General features: G+C 46.2%; 3 non-coding genes and 1 pseudogene across 3 annotated transcripts; all 4 read right to left on the minus strand.

Annotated features, from left to right (window-relative positions):
- Positions 1–5478: 5478 nt before the first annotated feature.
- Positions 5479–5642, minus strand: LOC143726895 (U1 spliceosomal RNA). The gene has a single exon (XR_013199119.1). It is a non-coding gene; the product is annotated as a U1 spliceosomal RNA (small nuclear RNA).
- A 434-nt stretch (positions 5643–6076) lies between these two features.
- On the minus strand, positions 6077–6267 carry LOC143727185 (U2 spliceosomal RNA). The gene has a single exon (XR_013199392.1). It is a non-coding gene; the product is annotated as a U2 spliceosomal RNA (small nuclear RNA).
- Positions 6268–7387: 1120 nt separating this feature from the next.
- LOC143726682 (U1 spliceosomal RNA) lies at positions 7388–7551 on the minus strand. Its single transcript, XR_013198917.1, has one exon. It is a non-coding gene; the product is annotated as a U1 spliceosomal RNA (small nuclear RNA).
- A 434-nt stretch (positions 7552–7985) lies between these two features.
- LOC143727397 (U2 spliceosomal RNA) lies at positions 7986–8162 on the minus strand (annotated as a pseudogene).
- Between the last annotated feature and the right edge of the window lie 4808 nt (positions 8163–12970).

The raw sequence follows: 12970 nt of genomic DNA on the forward strand, positions 1-12970 counted from the left end.
AAGATCAATGGGTAAAATTTTCAAACTTCTTAGGTATGACCCCATCCAGAATCGGGTCATGGCTGCTGTCTTGTGTTCTCTGGATGGGGTCAGTGCATACTGGATATGGAGGGCGGCAAAGCGGCTGCCTAAAAACAGGTGGGGGTCTGGGAGGCCTTTCCCGCCATTCTCTTTTTTCTTTTTAACGACCTCCCTCTTGATTCGTTCCCACTTGGACCCCCACAGGAAATAAAATACCGCCCTCTCCAACTTAGCCAGGAATCGTCTTGGGGGACTAAAAACAGAACAGACAAGTAAAATTAGTGGTAAAATCACTGCTTTAAAAATTAAAATCTTGCCTTCTAACGTCAGTTGTCTTAGTCCCCAAAAGCCCAGTCTTTGTCTGACTTTCCCTAACATGTCAGTCCAGTTTCCTGGTCCTCCACCCTCCCTGTCAAATTTTACTCCTAAAATTTTCAAATCCTTTTCTTTAAAATCCAAATCTAGTCCTCCTGTGTCCACGTCGCCCCACGGCCCGAAGAGCAGGGCCTCGGACTTACTCCTGTTAAGCTTGGCGCCCGAGGCCCGACCGTACCAGTCAGTCAAGTCCATTGCTCTTCGTACTGATAAAAAGTCAGTCGCTAAAAGGGTCACGTCATCCATATATAAAACGCAGGTCGCCGTCAGTCCACCAGTTCCTGGGATATCTAGTCCTTTAATCCATTTATCCCTTCTCAAGATCTGTGCCAGTGGCTCAATACAAGCCACATACAGAAGGGGAGATAAAGGACACCCCTGACGGACACCGCTGTGGATATTTACAGCTTTGGAAAGATGCCCATTTGCAAGAAATTTGCTGCTTAAGCCCTCATACAGCAGTCCCACCCAAGCTATAAACCTCTCTGGAAAGCCCATTTTTTGCAGTACCTGAAGGAGGTACTGGTGCGAGACCCGATCAAAAGCTTTTTCAAAGTCTAAATTTAGGACTACAAGCCTAATGTTTCTGTCTCTCGCATAACAGATGGCGTCTCTGATCAGTACCAGGCTGTCCGTGATCTTCCTGCCGGGCACAGCGCAAGCTTGATCCAGGTGGATTACGTCCTCTAAAACAGTCGACATGCGTGTAGCTAAAATCTTACTAAAAAGTTTACAATCATAATTTAAAAGAGTGATTGGTCGCCAGTTTCTCAAGTCAGTCTTGTCTCCTTTTTTGTACAGTAATGTAACTATCCCTACTCTAAAGCTGTCTGGAAGTCTGTCAAGAGTCTCAAATTCTTTAAAAACTGTAAGTAAGTCATGTGCTAAAATGTCCCAGAAAGTCAGATAAAACTCAAAGGGGAGTCCGTCCATGCCCGGGGACTTCCCCTTCTTAAAACCCTTTAAAGCTTTTTCCAATTCTAAAAGATTAAAATCCTGGGATAAAAGCACATCTGGACTCTTAACTTTTTCATCTAAAAACCCTAAAACTTCCTCTAAGATGCCATTGTGTACCTCTTTAGTGCCGTATAAATTACTGTAAAAACTTTCAATTTCCCCTAAAATCAGGTCAGTTGTATTTACTTCCCCCCCTCTAAAAGTTTTTAAAATATTGATCGACCCTCCCCGAGCTATTGTCTTTTTAAAAAAATACCTGGTACACTTCTCTCCTTCCTCTAACTCCCTTTCTCTACATCTTAAAATGACACCTTTGCTCTTTGTTTCAGACAGATCTGACATTTCTTTCTTTACTTCTTTTATTTCATTTGTAAAATCCAATCCATTGTTTAAAAGGTTAAAATATCTCTGCAGTCTTTTTTGCAACCCCATCATGCGTCTTTTTTCTTTATTCTTTTTTTCCTTTCCAATTTGTTTAAAAAACCGTCCTGTCCTTTGTTTCACCATCTCCCACCACTGTGCACGTGAGTCGTAAAAGTCCTGGAGGGTCTGCCATTGGCTGAACTGCTCCCTATACTCACTAACCACTTCCTCGTCCTCTAATAGGGAACAGTTCAGCTTCCACAGCCCTCTCCCTGCAGTCACACCCGTGGGGAGTGAAAGAGTGCAAGACAGCATCATATGGTCGGAAAAAAAGAGGGGGGTCAATGTAGCATCGGTCGGCGGGAGGTCCCTGGTAAAAATATAGTCAATTCGAGAGGCTCTGGCACCGTCACCACTGAACCAGGTGAAGCCTTCCTCTCTTTGATGCATTGTTTTAAAACAGTCAACTAACTTAAAATCTTTGACTATATTTTGTAATAAAACCGATGTCTTGTCGACCTTAAAATCCTCTCCTACCCTCCTTCTGTCCTTTTTTGATAATACACAATTAAAATCCCCTGCTACCACTAGGGGAGCCCTGCCTAGCATGTGGGGTTGCAAGTCTTCTAAAAGCTCATACCTGTTATTTTTTTCAGTAAAACCATACATATTTAAAATGTTAAGATCCTTACCTAAAAAAGTCAGATTTGCTAAAATTGCCCGCCCGTCCCTCACCACAGTGCTGCCCTTCACCAAAAGGTTGGGATTTTTTATTAAAATAGCAACACCGTCATTTTTGTTAAAATTGGACCCACTCCAAATGGAAAATCCTGGGGTCCAAATCTCCTCCCACTTCCTGTAATTTGTTAAAAAGGGCAAACCACATTCTTGCAATAAAAACACATCTGACTTAAAAGTTTTTAAAAAGGATAACACACTCTGTGCTCGCAAAGTAGACCTCACACTTCTCACATTGATTGTAGAGATAGTGAGGGCCATGAGCAGTATGGTTAAAAATACAAGCATTAATAGAAGGATAAAACCAAAAGACTGCAGAAAGTTACATTAAAATCATGTTATGTCATGTAGCACTTGCTTCTCCTTTTCCCCAGAAAAACTGGGATCAGGAGGGCAAATGCTCGCCGCCTCAGAGTCCACAGAGAGAACCTCTTGTGGCTCCTTCGGTGACGATGTTCTAAGCTTAACGTGCAAAAAGGAGACTTCATTGGGAGATTCTGCGGGCCACATACGGTCTAGATCTAACGAAGAGGAACTATCTAGCCGATGCGATGCCCGCAGCCTTTTCTCCTCTGTTTGAAGCAGAGGAGATCTCGCAGACCTTTTTTGCACCTGAGCATTGGGGAGTGAACCCTCGGATTCACCCCCACTATCCACCACACTAACCTCCGATACGGTGTAGAGTGAGGAAGCCGTTGCATCCTCCTCCTCCTCCTCCATTTTGTTTTCACTTCTCTCTTGTTGGGGAACGGCTTCCTCACTCTGTTCGCTGTTAAAACTTGACTCCGCCCCTGTGGCCGCCCCACTTCCTTCCTCCTGCCCACTCCCTGAGGCAGGCTGGGAAATAGAATTTCCCGCCAAAACCTCAGGGACCGCCTCCTCCTTCCTTTGCTCTTTTGTTTGTTCCACATGTGGGGCGGCCATTTTGTTGCCTTTCAGTTTGTTGGCAAAACTTTTAGGGCAATCTCTGTAGAGATGGGATGACTCCCCACAGAGGTTGCACCGCCTGCCATTGGTACACTCTTCAAAAGTATGACCAATTTCTCTGCATTTCCCACATATCATTTCCTGGCATGCTTCAGCTAAGTGCCCAAACTTTCCACATTTTCTACATAATTTGGGCATACCCTGGTAGTGAATGTAGCCTCTGTTCTCACCCAACACAATCATAGAAGGCAGATGCTTCAGGCCCTGGTAGCCCCCAGCGTCTTCCCATTGTTTAATGGGAATTCGCCAGGAGCATGTCCAAATACCATCCTCATCTAAAACCTTGACTGGCTGGCTTCGAACTGTGCAAAATCTGCCCAGCCAGACACAAATGTCCTCCCCAGTCACTGTCTCATTAAACATTCTAACAATCACAGTTTTAAGTGTGTTGTCAGAGAGCTTTTCAACAGTAAACATGGACAGCTGGGATTTAGCTACTTCAAATCTGTGCCAGAAATCATTCAGGTGGGAAACCGCTCTAAAACTAACATCAAATCCTTTGTTCAGGGGCAGAGTCACGATGCAATTCAGATCATCAGGTTTAAAATTTAGAGTTTTTTGGATCAGCTTCCTGGAGAAGTCAAGACGTGACATCCCCAGGAGCTTCCCCTCAACTTCTTTGAATAAAAAACGCACGCTGTGGTGCCTCCTCATGCCGGCACGGGCAGCCGACATGGTGGAGACACCAACAGCCTAAAACTTTAAAAAACAATAAATAAATAAATAAATAGATAAAAAGGTCTTACCTTAAAACAGAACCGGAATAAAAGCAGCTGGATCAATGTACCTCTCAAAAGTTTGGGGCTCAAGTCACTGAAGGACCCAAGCCGGAAAAACCTCCAAGAGGCGATCGCTGTCTCTACCCTAGGACCAGACACTTGATCTTAGCCAAAAGGCCGAGAAGCGATGACACAATGACGCAGAGGCGGGGGAGCCGTCAAAGGCCACGCCCACCTGGGCCGTGGCGAGAGGGTCTAAAGGTCGCCAACAAACAAGCTCAGCTCACAGCAATACAAGCTCAGCTTGACTGTTGACACCGAAAATGGATCACAGCAGAGCGCACAACACGACACTTTGGAGTGCAACCTGGGATTTTGGACCAACAAACATTCTGCCCTAAAAGTGAGCGGGCAGACCAAAGCGTACGTCGTAGAGACTTGAAACTCTTGAGGGATGGTAGTACCCGCCCGGTCTACAACATCACCAAGGCTCGGCCCAATCGGCCCCAAGGTGGCGCTGCAGCGATCAGAAGTACGAAATGCCTCGTAACTCCTGAACCGTCCGTCGCAGACCCAAGTGTCTTACATCACCGGAATCCTTGGCTCGGGCCGAACAAGACGCAGGCCTCGGATTCGATGGTTGCGCTGGCGAGATTTTCGGGTATTTGGGATTTTGTGAAAAAGCTACTTTTGCACACTAGTCCTAGGTCTTTCGCCCGATCTGACCCAAACCGGTGCAGAAAGATTCCCTGGAGTCTGATTGCCGACAGCGATGGGGAAAAAAGTCGGAATTTCGATTCACGTTGGCGACGGGACGCCAAAACGTTGGGAGTGGGCGAGGCGGGCTTTACTTAAATGGCCATAACTCTCCAACGGAATGAGACAATTACACCCAAGTCGGTACACCTGTGCACGGGCTCAGCCTGTGCTCAGGTGAAAAGGGATGTGGCGACTGGCCACTTGGTGGCGCTGTAAACAGTAAAAACAACAACATGAATACGGCCATAGGCGACTGTATGTCAGGTGATTTTTCACACATGCACAAGGTATTCATACCACATGATAGAACTCCTCATTCGGAACAACTTTGCTTCTAGGACCACTACTGCCAATAAAAGCGCTGGTTGAATAATGGAGATTATTTGAAGAATGATGAAAAAAATAAACTAAAAAACAGCCCTACTTTTGCAGACTGGTCCTTGGTTGAGAGTTTTACATCTCTCGATCAACCACTGCAGTTCAATTCTCTGGACTTCCTAGGTCGTTAACTACCAGAAGAAGAGGAACTCGAACAATCTGCTCTTTTAACCAGTGTGTCCAGGGGAGAGCGCGAACGCAGTCCCCCACTACCATAAATTATGCAGTCGAGATTCCCACATTTGGGGAATTCGCAGGGGTCAGCACAACCGGAGTGCAATGGCCGAGCCTCGCCCTGGGTGGACCACCTTCCTGATCATGGTGTCTCCCCTGCCAGGTAAGTATGAATTCCCAGGCCTCCCGTCAGAGGCACCGTGTCCCTCTCCGCAATCCTCACCAACGGTCGGACAATCAAACACACACCTGATTCAACTCATCAGCTCATTCGTAAAAACTCCAAGAGATAAGAGAGAGACATCAAAAACCTGCAGAGTCGGGCTCTTTTGCTGTTGTTGTTGTGGATGATGTTGTTTTCATGCTCCGGATCCATGAGCCAAAAATCAATTTCATACGCGGTCACCGGATAGTGGACGAATCAGATGTTAAACGAGATAAGAACAGAGTTGTTGTTTTTTTTTCCCTCTCACACCACCATTACCTGTATAGCATATGATCACCTACAACACCTTTAAAGCACCCATACACAGCAATATACGTTACTTCCATTAACACCTGCTGCCACACAAGACTAAAACATCTCTTTCATTGAACACAGTTTTTGGGGGTGCACCATTCCCAGAAGTACTGCAATACCGGGTCGATGCGTGGAGTGGACGGAGCAAGCCCCTCTTCCATCTCCCAGTTCCAAAAATCAATTTAATATATGGTGCCCGGGTAGGGCACGTATCAGATATTAAACTGATAAGAACAGATACTACACTTGATCTTAGCCAAAAGGCCGAGAAGCGATGACACAATGACGCAGAGGCGGGGGAGCCGTCAAAGGCCACGCCCACCTGGGCCGTGGCGAGAGGGTCTAAAGGTCGCCAACAAACAAGCTCAGCTCACAGCAATACAAGCTCAGCTTGACTGTTGACACCGAAAATGGATCACAGCAGAGCGCACAACACGACACTTTGGAGTGCAACCTGGGATTTTGGACCAACAAACATTCTGCCCTAAAAGTGAGCGGGCAGACCAAAGCGTACGTCGTAGAGACTTGAAACTCTTGAGGGATGGTAGTACCCGCCCGGTCTACAACATCACCAAGGCTCGGCCCCAAGGTGGCGCTGCAGCGATCAGAAGTACGAAATGCCTCGTAACTCCTGAACCGTCCGTCGCAGACCCAAGTGTCTTACATCACCGGAATCCTTGGCTCGGGCCGAACAAGACGCAGGCCTCGGATTCGATGGTTGCGCTGGCGAGATTTTCGGGTATTTGGGATTTTGTGAAAAAGCTACTTTTGCACACTAGTCCTAGGTCTTTCGCCCGATCTGACCCAAACCGGTGCAGAAAGATTCCCTGGAGTCTGATTGCCGACAGCGATGGGGAAAAAAGTCGGAATTTCGATTCACGTTGGCGACGGGACGCCAAAACGTTGGGAGTGGGCGAGGCGGGCTTTACTTAAATGGCCATAACTCTCCAACGGAATGAGACAATTACACCCAAGTCGGTACACCTGTGCACGGGCTCAGCCTGTGCTCAGGTGAAAAGGGATGTGGCGACTGGCCACTTGGTGGCGCTGTAAACAGTAAAAACAACAACATGAATACGGCCATAGGCGACTGTATGTCAGGTGATTTTTCACACATGCACAAGGTATTCATACCACATGATAGAACTCCTCATTCGGAACAACTTTGCTTCTAGGACCACTACTGCCAATAAAAGCGCTGGTTGAATAATGGAGATTATTTGAAGAATGATGAAAAAAATAAACTAAAAAACAGCCCTACTTTTGCAGACTGGTCCTAGGTTGAGAGCTTTACATCTCTCGATCAACCACTGCAGTTCAATTCTCTGGACTTCCTAGGTCGTTAACTACCAGAAGAAGAGGAACTCGAACAATCTGCTCTTTTAACCAGTGTGTCCAGGGGAGAGCGCGAACGCAGTCCCCCACTACCATAAATTATGCAGTCGAGATTCCCACATTTGGGGAATTCGCAGGGGTCAGCACAACCGGAGTGCAATGGCCGAGCCTCGCCCTGGGTGAACCACCTTCCTGATCATGGTGTCTCCCCTGCCAGGTAAGTATGAATTCCCAGGCCTCCCGTCAGAGGCACCGTGTCCCTCTCCGCAATCCTCACCAACGGTCGGACAATCAAACACACACCTGATTCAACTCATCAGCTCATTCGTAAAAACTCCAAGAGATAAGAGAGAGACATCAAAAACCTGCAGAGTCGGGCTCTTTTGCTGTTGTTGTTGTGGATGATGTTGTTTTCATGCTCCGGATCCATGAGCCAAAAATCAATTTCATACGCGGTCACCGGATAGTGGACGAATCAGATGTTAAACGAGATAAGAACAGAGTTGTTGTTTTTTTTTCCCTCTCACACCACCATTACCTGTATAGCATATGATCACCTACAACACCTTTAAAGCACCCATACACAGCAATATACGTTACTTCCATTAACACCTGCTGCCACACAAGACTAAAACATCTCTTTCATTGAACACAGTTTTTGGGGGTGCACCGTTCCCAGAAGTACTGCAATACCGGGTCGATGCGTGGAGTGGACGGAGCAAGCCCCTCTTCCATCTCCCAGTTCCAAAAATCAATTTAATATATGGTGCCCGGGTAGGGCACGTATCAGATATTAAACTGATAAGAACAGATTTTTTCTTTCGAAAAAAGTTTATTGTCACATTGTTTCATTCCATTCTTTCAATATCCATTTTTTCCTTATAAAATCACATTTTTGCACATATCTTAAAACAACAAAAAGGACATAAGTTACAGTTAAAAATCAGTTATGTTGATGTGTTGTGTAAAAGTCCATGTATGTTGTGTGTTGTTTTAAAGTAAAGGTAAAATGGATTAAAATAAAATAGGAATGCAAATATAAAACAATAAAACAATAAAATATGCCAAATAAAACATCTCTTGTACAGGATCGAGGGTGAGTCCCTATCAAGAATGTCCATTCACTCCAGGTCTCCAGAACAGGCCCCAGACTCCTCGCTTCCAGTGCCCAGCGGAGATCCCCTCTCCTCCGGCCCGCTGGCCCGCTGTTCCCGTAGCCAGAGTGGTGAGGGTGCATCTACGGGCGGCCAGGTACGGTGGCGGCCGGGACCTTCTCCGTGTGACCTCGGCCCCCCCATCCGAATAACGACGTGCGGCCCACCCTGCAGCGTTGATGTTATCCTCTGCTCGCACGCGTGGAGGGGGACCGTCACGCGTTTCCCCACCAGCAGGTTTCTGGTGACCCAGATGGCATCCTTGATGTGGTTGAGGGTGAGCCAGAGCGAGGCAAACGTTGGTGGTGTCAACTCCTTCAAGCCCTGACCCACCCCCAGGATGGCGAGCTTATAGTCCACCTGGGCCCCACCCGCTGGCAGGCACGGGAAAAACAGGGGGCCTGTCTTGGCCCACAGGTCCCGCGCAGCGCCGCACTCCCAGAGCAGATGTTGAACGGTCTCCGGGGAACCACATCCGGACCGTGGGCAGGTGGAGTTTTTGGCCATGCCTCTGGAGTGCATGACCGCCCTGACCGGGAGGATCTCATGAGCCACCATCCACGACAGGTCCTTAAGCCTGTTCTGGAGAGCTGGGTGGGCTGCGTTCCTCCAAACGTCTTTGGCCTCACCTAGTGTGAGGCCTGGAACTGGACTCACCGATTCTCGATCCTGCACAAGAGAGACGAGAGACTTGTGATTAGTTAAAACAGTGGCATCATTTGTTTCTAAAAGATATTTCTTTAAAAATTTCTTAATAAAACTATGCTCTTTTGACAAATTAAAAGACACTGGACTTTTAAGATCAATGGGTAAAATTTTCAAACTTCTTAGGTATGACCCCATCCAGAATCGGGTCATGGCTGCTGTCTTGTGTTCTCTGGATGGGGTCAGTGCATACTGGATATGGAGGGCGGCAAAGCGGCTGCCTAAAAACAGGTGGGGGTCTGGGAGGCCTTTCCCGCCATTCTCTTTTTTCTTTTTAACCACCTCCCTCTTGATTCGTTCCCACTTGGACCCCCACAGGAAATAAAATACCGCCCTCTCCAACTTGGCCAGGAATCGTCTTGGGGGACTAAAAACAGAACAGACAAGTAAAATTAGTGGTAAAATCACTGCTTTAAAAATTAAAATCTTGCCTTCTAACGTCAGTTGTCTTAGTCCCCAAAAGCCCAGTCTTTGTCTGACTTTCCCTAACATGTCAGTCCAGTTTCCTGGTCCTCCACCCTCCCTGTCAAATTTTACTCCTAAAATTTTCAAATCCTTTTCTTTAAAATCCAAATCTAGTCCTCCTGTGTCCACGTCGCCCCACGGCCCGAAGAGCAGGGCCTCGGACTTACTCCTGTTAAGCTTGGCGCCCGAGGCCCGACCGTACCAGTCAGTCAAGTCCATTGCTCTTCGTACTGATAAAAAGTCAGTCGCTAAAAGGGTCACGTCATCCATATATAAAACGCAGGTCGCCGTCAGTCCACCAGTTCCTGGGATATCTAGTCCTTTAATCCATTTATCCCTTCTCAAGATCTGTGCCAGTGGCTCAATACAAGCCACATACAGAAGGGGAGATAAAGGACACCCCTGACGGACACCGCTGTGGATATTTACAGCTTTGGAAAGATGCCCATTTGCAAGAAATTTGCTGCTTAAGCCCTCATACAGCAGTCCCACCCAAGCTATAAACCTCTCTGGAAAGCCCATTTTTTGCAGTACCTGAAGGAGGTACTGGTGCGAGACCCGATCAAAAGCTTTTTCAAAGTCTAAATTTAGGACTACAAGCCTAATGTTTCTGTCTCTCGCATAACAGATGGCGTCTCTGATCAGTACCAGGCTGTCCGTGATCTTCCTGCCGGGCACAGCGCAAGCTTGATCCAGGTGGATTACGTCCTCTAAAACAGTCGACATGCGTGTAGCTAAAATCTTACTAAAAAGTTTACAATCATAATTTAAAAGAGTGATTGGTCGCCAGTTTCTCAAGTCAGTCTTGTCTCCTTTTTTGTACAGTAATGTAACTATCCCTACTCTAAAGCTGTCTGGAAGTCTGTCAAGAGTCTCAAATTCTTTAAAAACTGTAAGTAAGTCATGTGCTAAAATGTCCCAGAAAGTCAGATAAAACTCAAAGGGGAGTCCGTCCATGCCCGGGGACTTCCCCTTCTTAAAACCCTTTAAAGCTTTTTCCAATTCTAAAAGATTAAAATCCTGGGATAAAAGCACATCTGGACTCTTAACTTTTTCATCTAAAAACCCTAAAACTTCCTCTAAGATGCCATTGTGTACCTCTTTAGTGCCGTATAAATTACTGTAAAAACTTTCAATTTCCCCTAAAATCAGGTCAGTTGTATTTACTTCCCCCCCTCTAAAAGTTTTTAAAATATTGATCGACCCTCCCCGAGCTATTGTCTTTTTAAAAAAATACCTGGTACACTTCTCTCCTTCCTCTAACTCCCTTTCTCTACATCTTAAAATGACACCTTTGCTCTTTGTTTCAGACAGATCTGACATTTCTTTCTTTACTTCTTTTATTTCATTTGTAAAATCCAATCCATTGTTTAAAAGGTTAAAATATCTCTGCAGTCTTTTTTGCAACCCCATCATGCGTCTTTTTTCTTTATTCTTTTTTTCCTTTCCAATTTGTTTAAAAAACCGTCCTGTCCTTTGTTTCACCATCTCCCACCACTGTGCACGTGAGTCGTAAAAGTCCTGGAGGGTCTGCCATTGGCTGAACTGCTCCCTATACTCACTAACCACTTCCTCGTCCTCTAATAGGGAACAGTTCAGCTTCCACAGCCCTCTCCCTGCAGTCACACCCGTGGGGAGTGAAAGAGTGCAAGACAGCATCATATGGTCGGAAAAAAAGAGGGGGGTCAATGTAGCATCGGTCGGCGGGAGGTCCCTGGTAAAAATATAGTCAATTCGAGAGGCTCTGGCACCGTCACCACTGAACCAGGTGAAGCCTTCCTCTCTTTGATGCATTGTTTTAAAACAGTCAACTAACTTAAAATCTTTGACTATATTTTGTAATAAAACCGATGTCTTGTCGACCTTAAAATCCTCTCCTACCCTCCTTCTGTCCTTTTTTGATAATACACAATTAAAATCCCCTGCTACCACTAGGGGAGCCCTGCCTAGCATGTGGGGTTGCAAGTCTTCTAAAAGCTCATACCTGTTATTTTTTTCAGTAAAACCATACATATTTAAAATGTTAAGATCCTTACCTAAAAAAGTCAGATTTGCTAAAATTGCCCGCCCGTCCCTCACCACAGTGCTGCCCTTCACCAAAAGGTTGGGATTTTTTATTAAAATAGCAACACCGTCATTTTTGTTAAAATTGGACCCACTCCAAATGGAAAATCCTGGGGTCCAAATCTCCTCCCACTTCCTGTAATTTGTTAAAAAGGGCAAACCACATTCTTGCAATAAAAACACATCTGACTTAAAAGTTTTTAAAAAGGATAACACACTCTGTGCTCGCAAAGTAGACCTCACACTTCTCACATTGATTGTAGAGATAGTGAGGGCCATGAGCAGTATGGTTAAAAATACAAGCATTAATAGAAGGATAAAACCAAAAGACTGCAGAAAGTTACATTAAAATCATGTTATGTCATGTAGCACTTGCTTCTCCTTTTCCCCAGAAAAACTGGGATCAGGAGGGCAAATGCTCGCCGCCTCAGAGTCCACAGAGAGAACCTCTTGTGGCTCCTTCGGTGACGATGTTCTAAGCTTAACGTGCAAAAAGGAGACTTCATTGGGAGATTCTGCGGGCCACATACGGTCTAGATCTAACGAAGAGGAACTATCTAGCCGATGCGATGCCCGCAGCCTTTTCTCCTCTGTTTGAAGCAGAGGAGATCTCGCAGACCTTTTTTGCACCTGAGCATTGGGGAGTGAACCCTCGGATTCACCCCCACTATCCACCACACTAACCTCCGATACGGTGTAGAGTGAGGAAGCCGTTGCATCCTCCTCCTCCTCCTCCATTTTGTTTTCACTTCTCTCTTGTTGGGGAACGGCTTCCTCACTCTGTTCGCTGTTAAAACTTGACTCCGCCCCTGTGGCCGCCCCACTTCCTTCCTCCTGCCCACTCCCTGAGGCAGGCTGGGAAATAGAATTTCCCGCCAAAACCTCAGGGACCGCCTCCTCCTTCCTTTGCTCTTTTGTTTGTTCCACATGTGGGGCGGCCATTTTGTTGCCTTTCAGTTTGTTGGCAAAACTTTTAGGGCAATCTCTGTAGAGATGGGATGACTCCCCACAGAGGTTGCACCGCCTGCCATTGGTACACTCTTCAAAAGTATGACCAATTTCTCTGCATTTCCCACATATCATTTCCTGGCATGCTTCAGCTAAGTGCCCAAACTTTCCACATTTTCTACATAATTTGGGCATACCCTGGTAGTGAATGTAGCCTCTGTTCTCACCCAACACAATCATAGAAGGCAGATGCTTCAGGCCCTGGTAGCCCCCAGCGTCTTCCCATTGTTTAATGGGAATTCGCCAGG

The sequence above is a fragment of the Siphateles boraxobius genome, unplaced genomic scaffold, assembly GCF_051911475.1.
Source record: "Siphateles boraxobius isolate OS27281-9 unplaced genomic scaffold, OSU_SipBor_1 77, whole genome shotgun sequence".
NCBI lineage: Eukaryota > Metazoa > Chordata > Actinopteri > Cypriniformes > Leuciscidae > Siphateles > Siphateles boraxobius.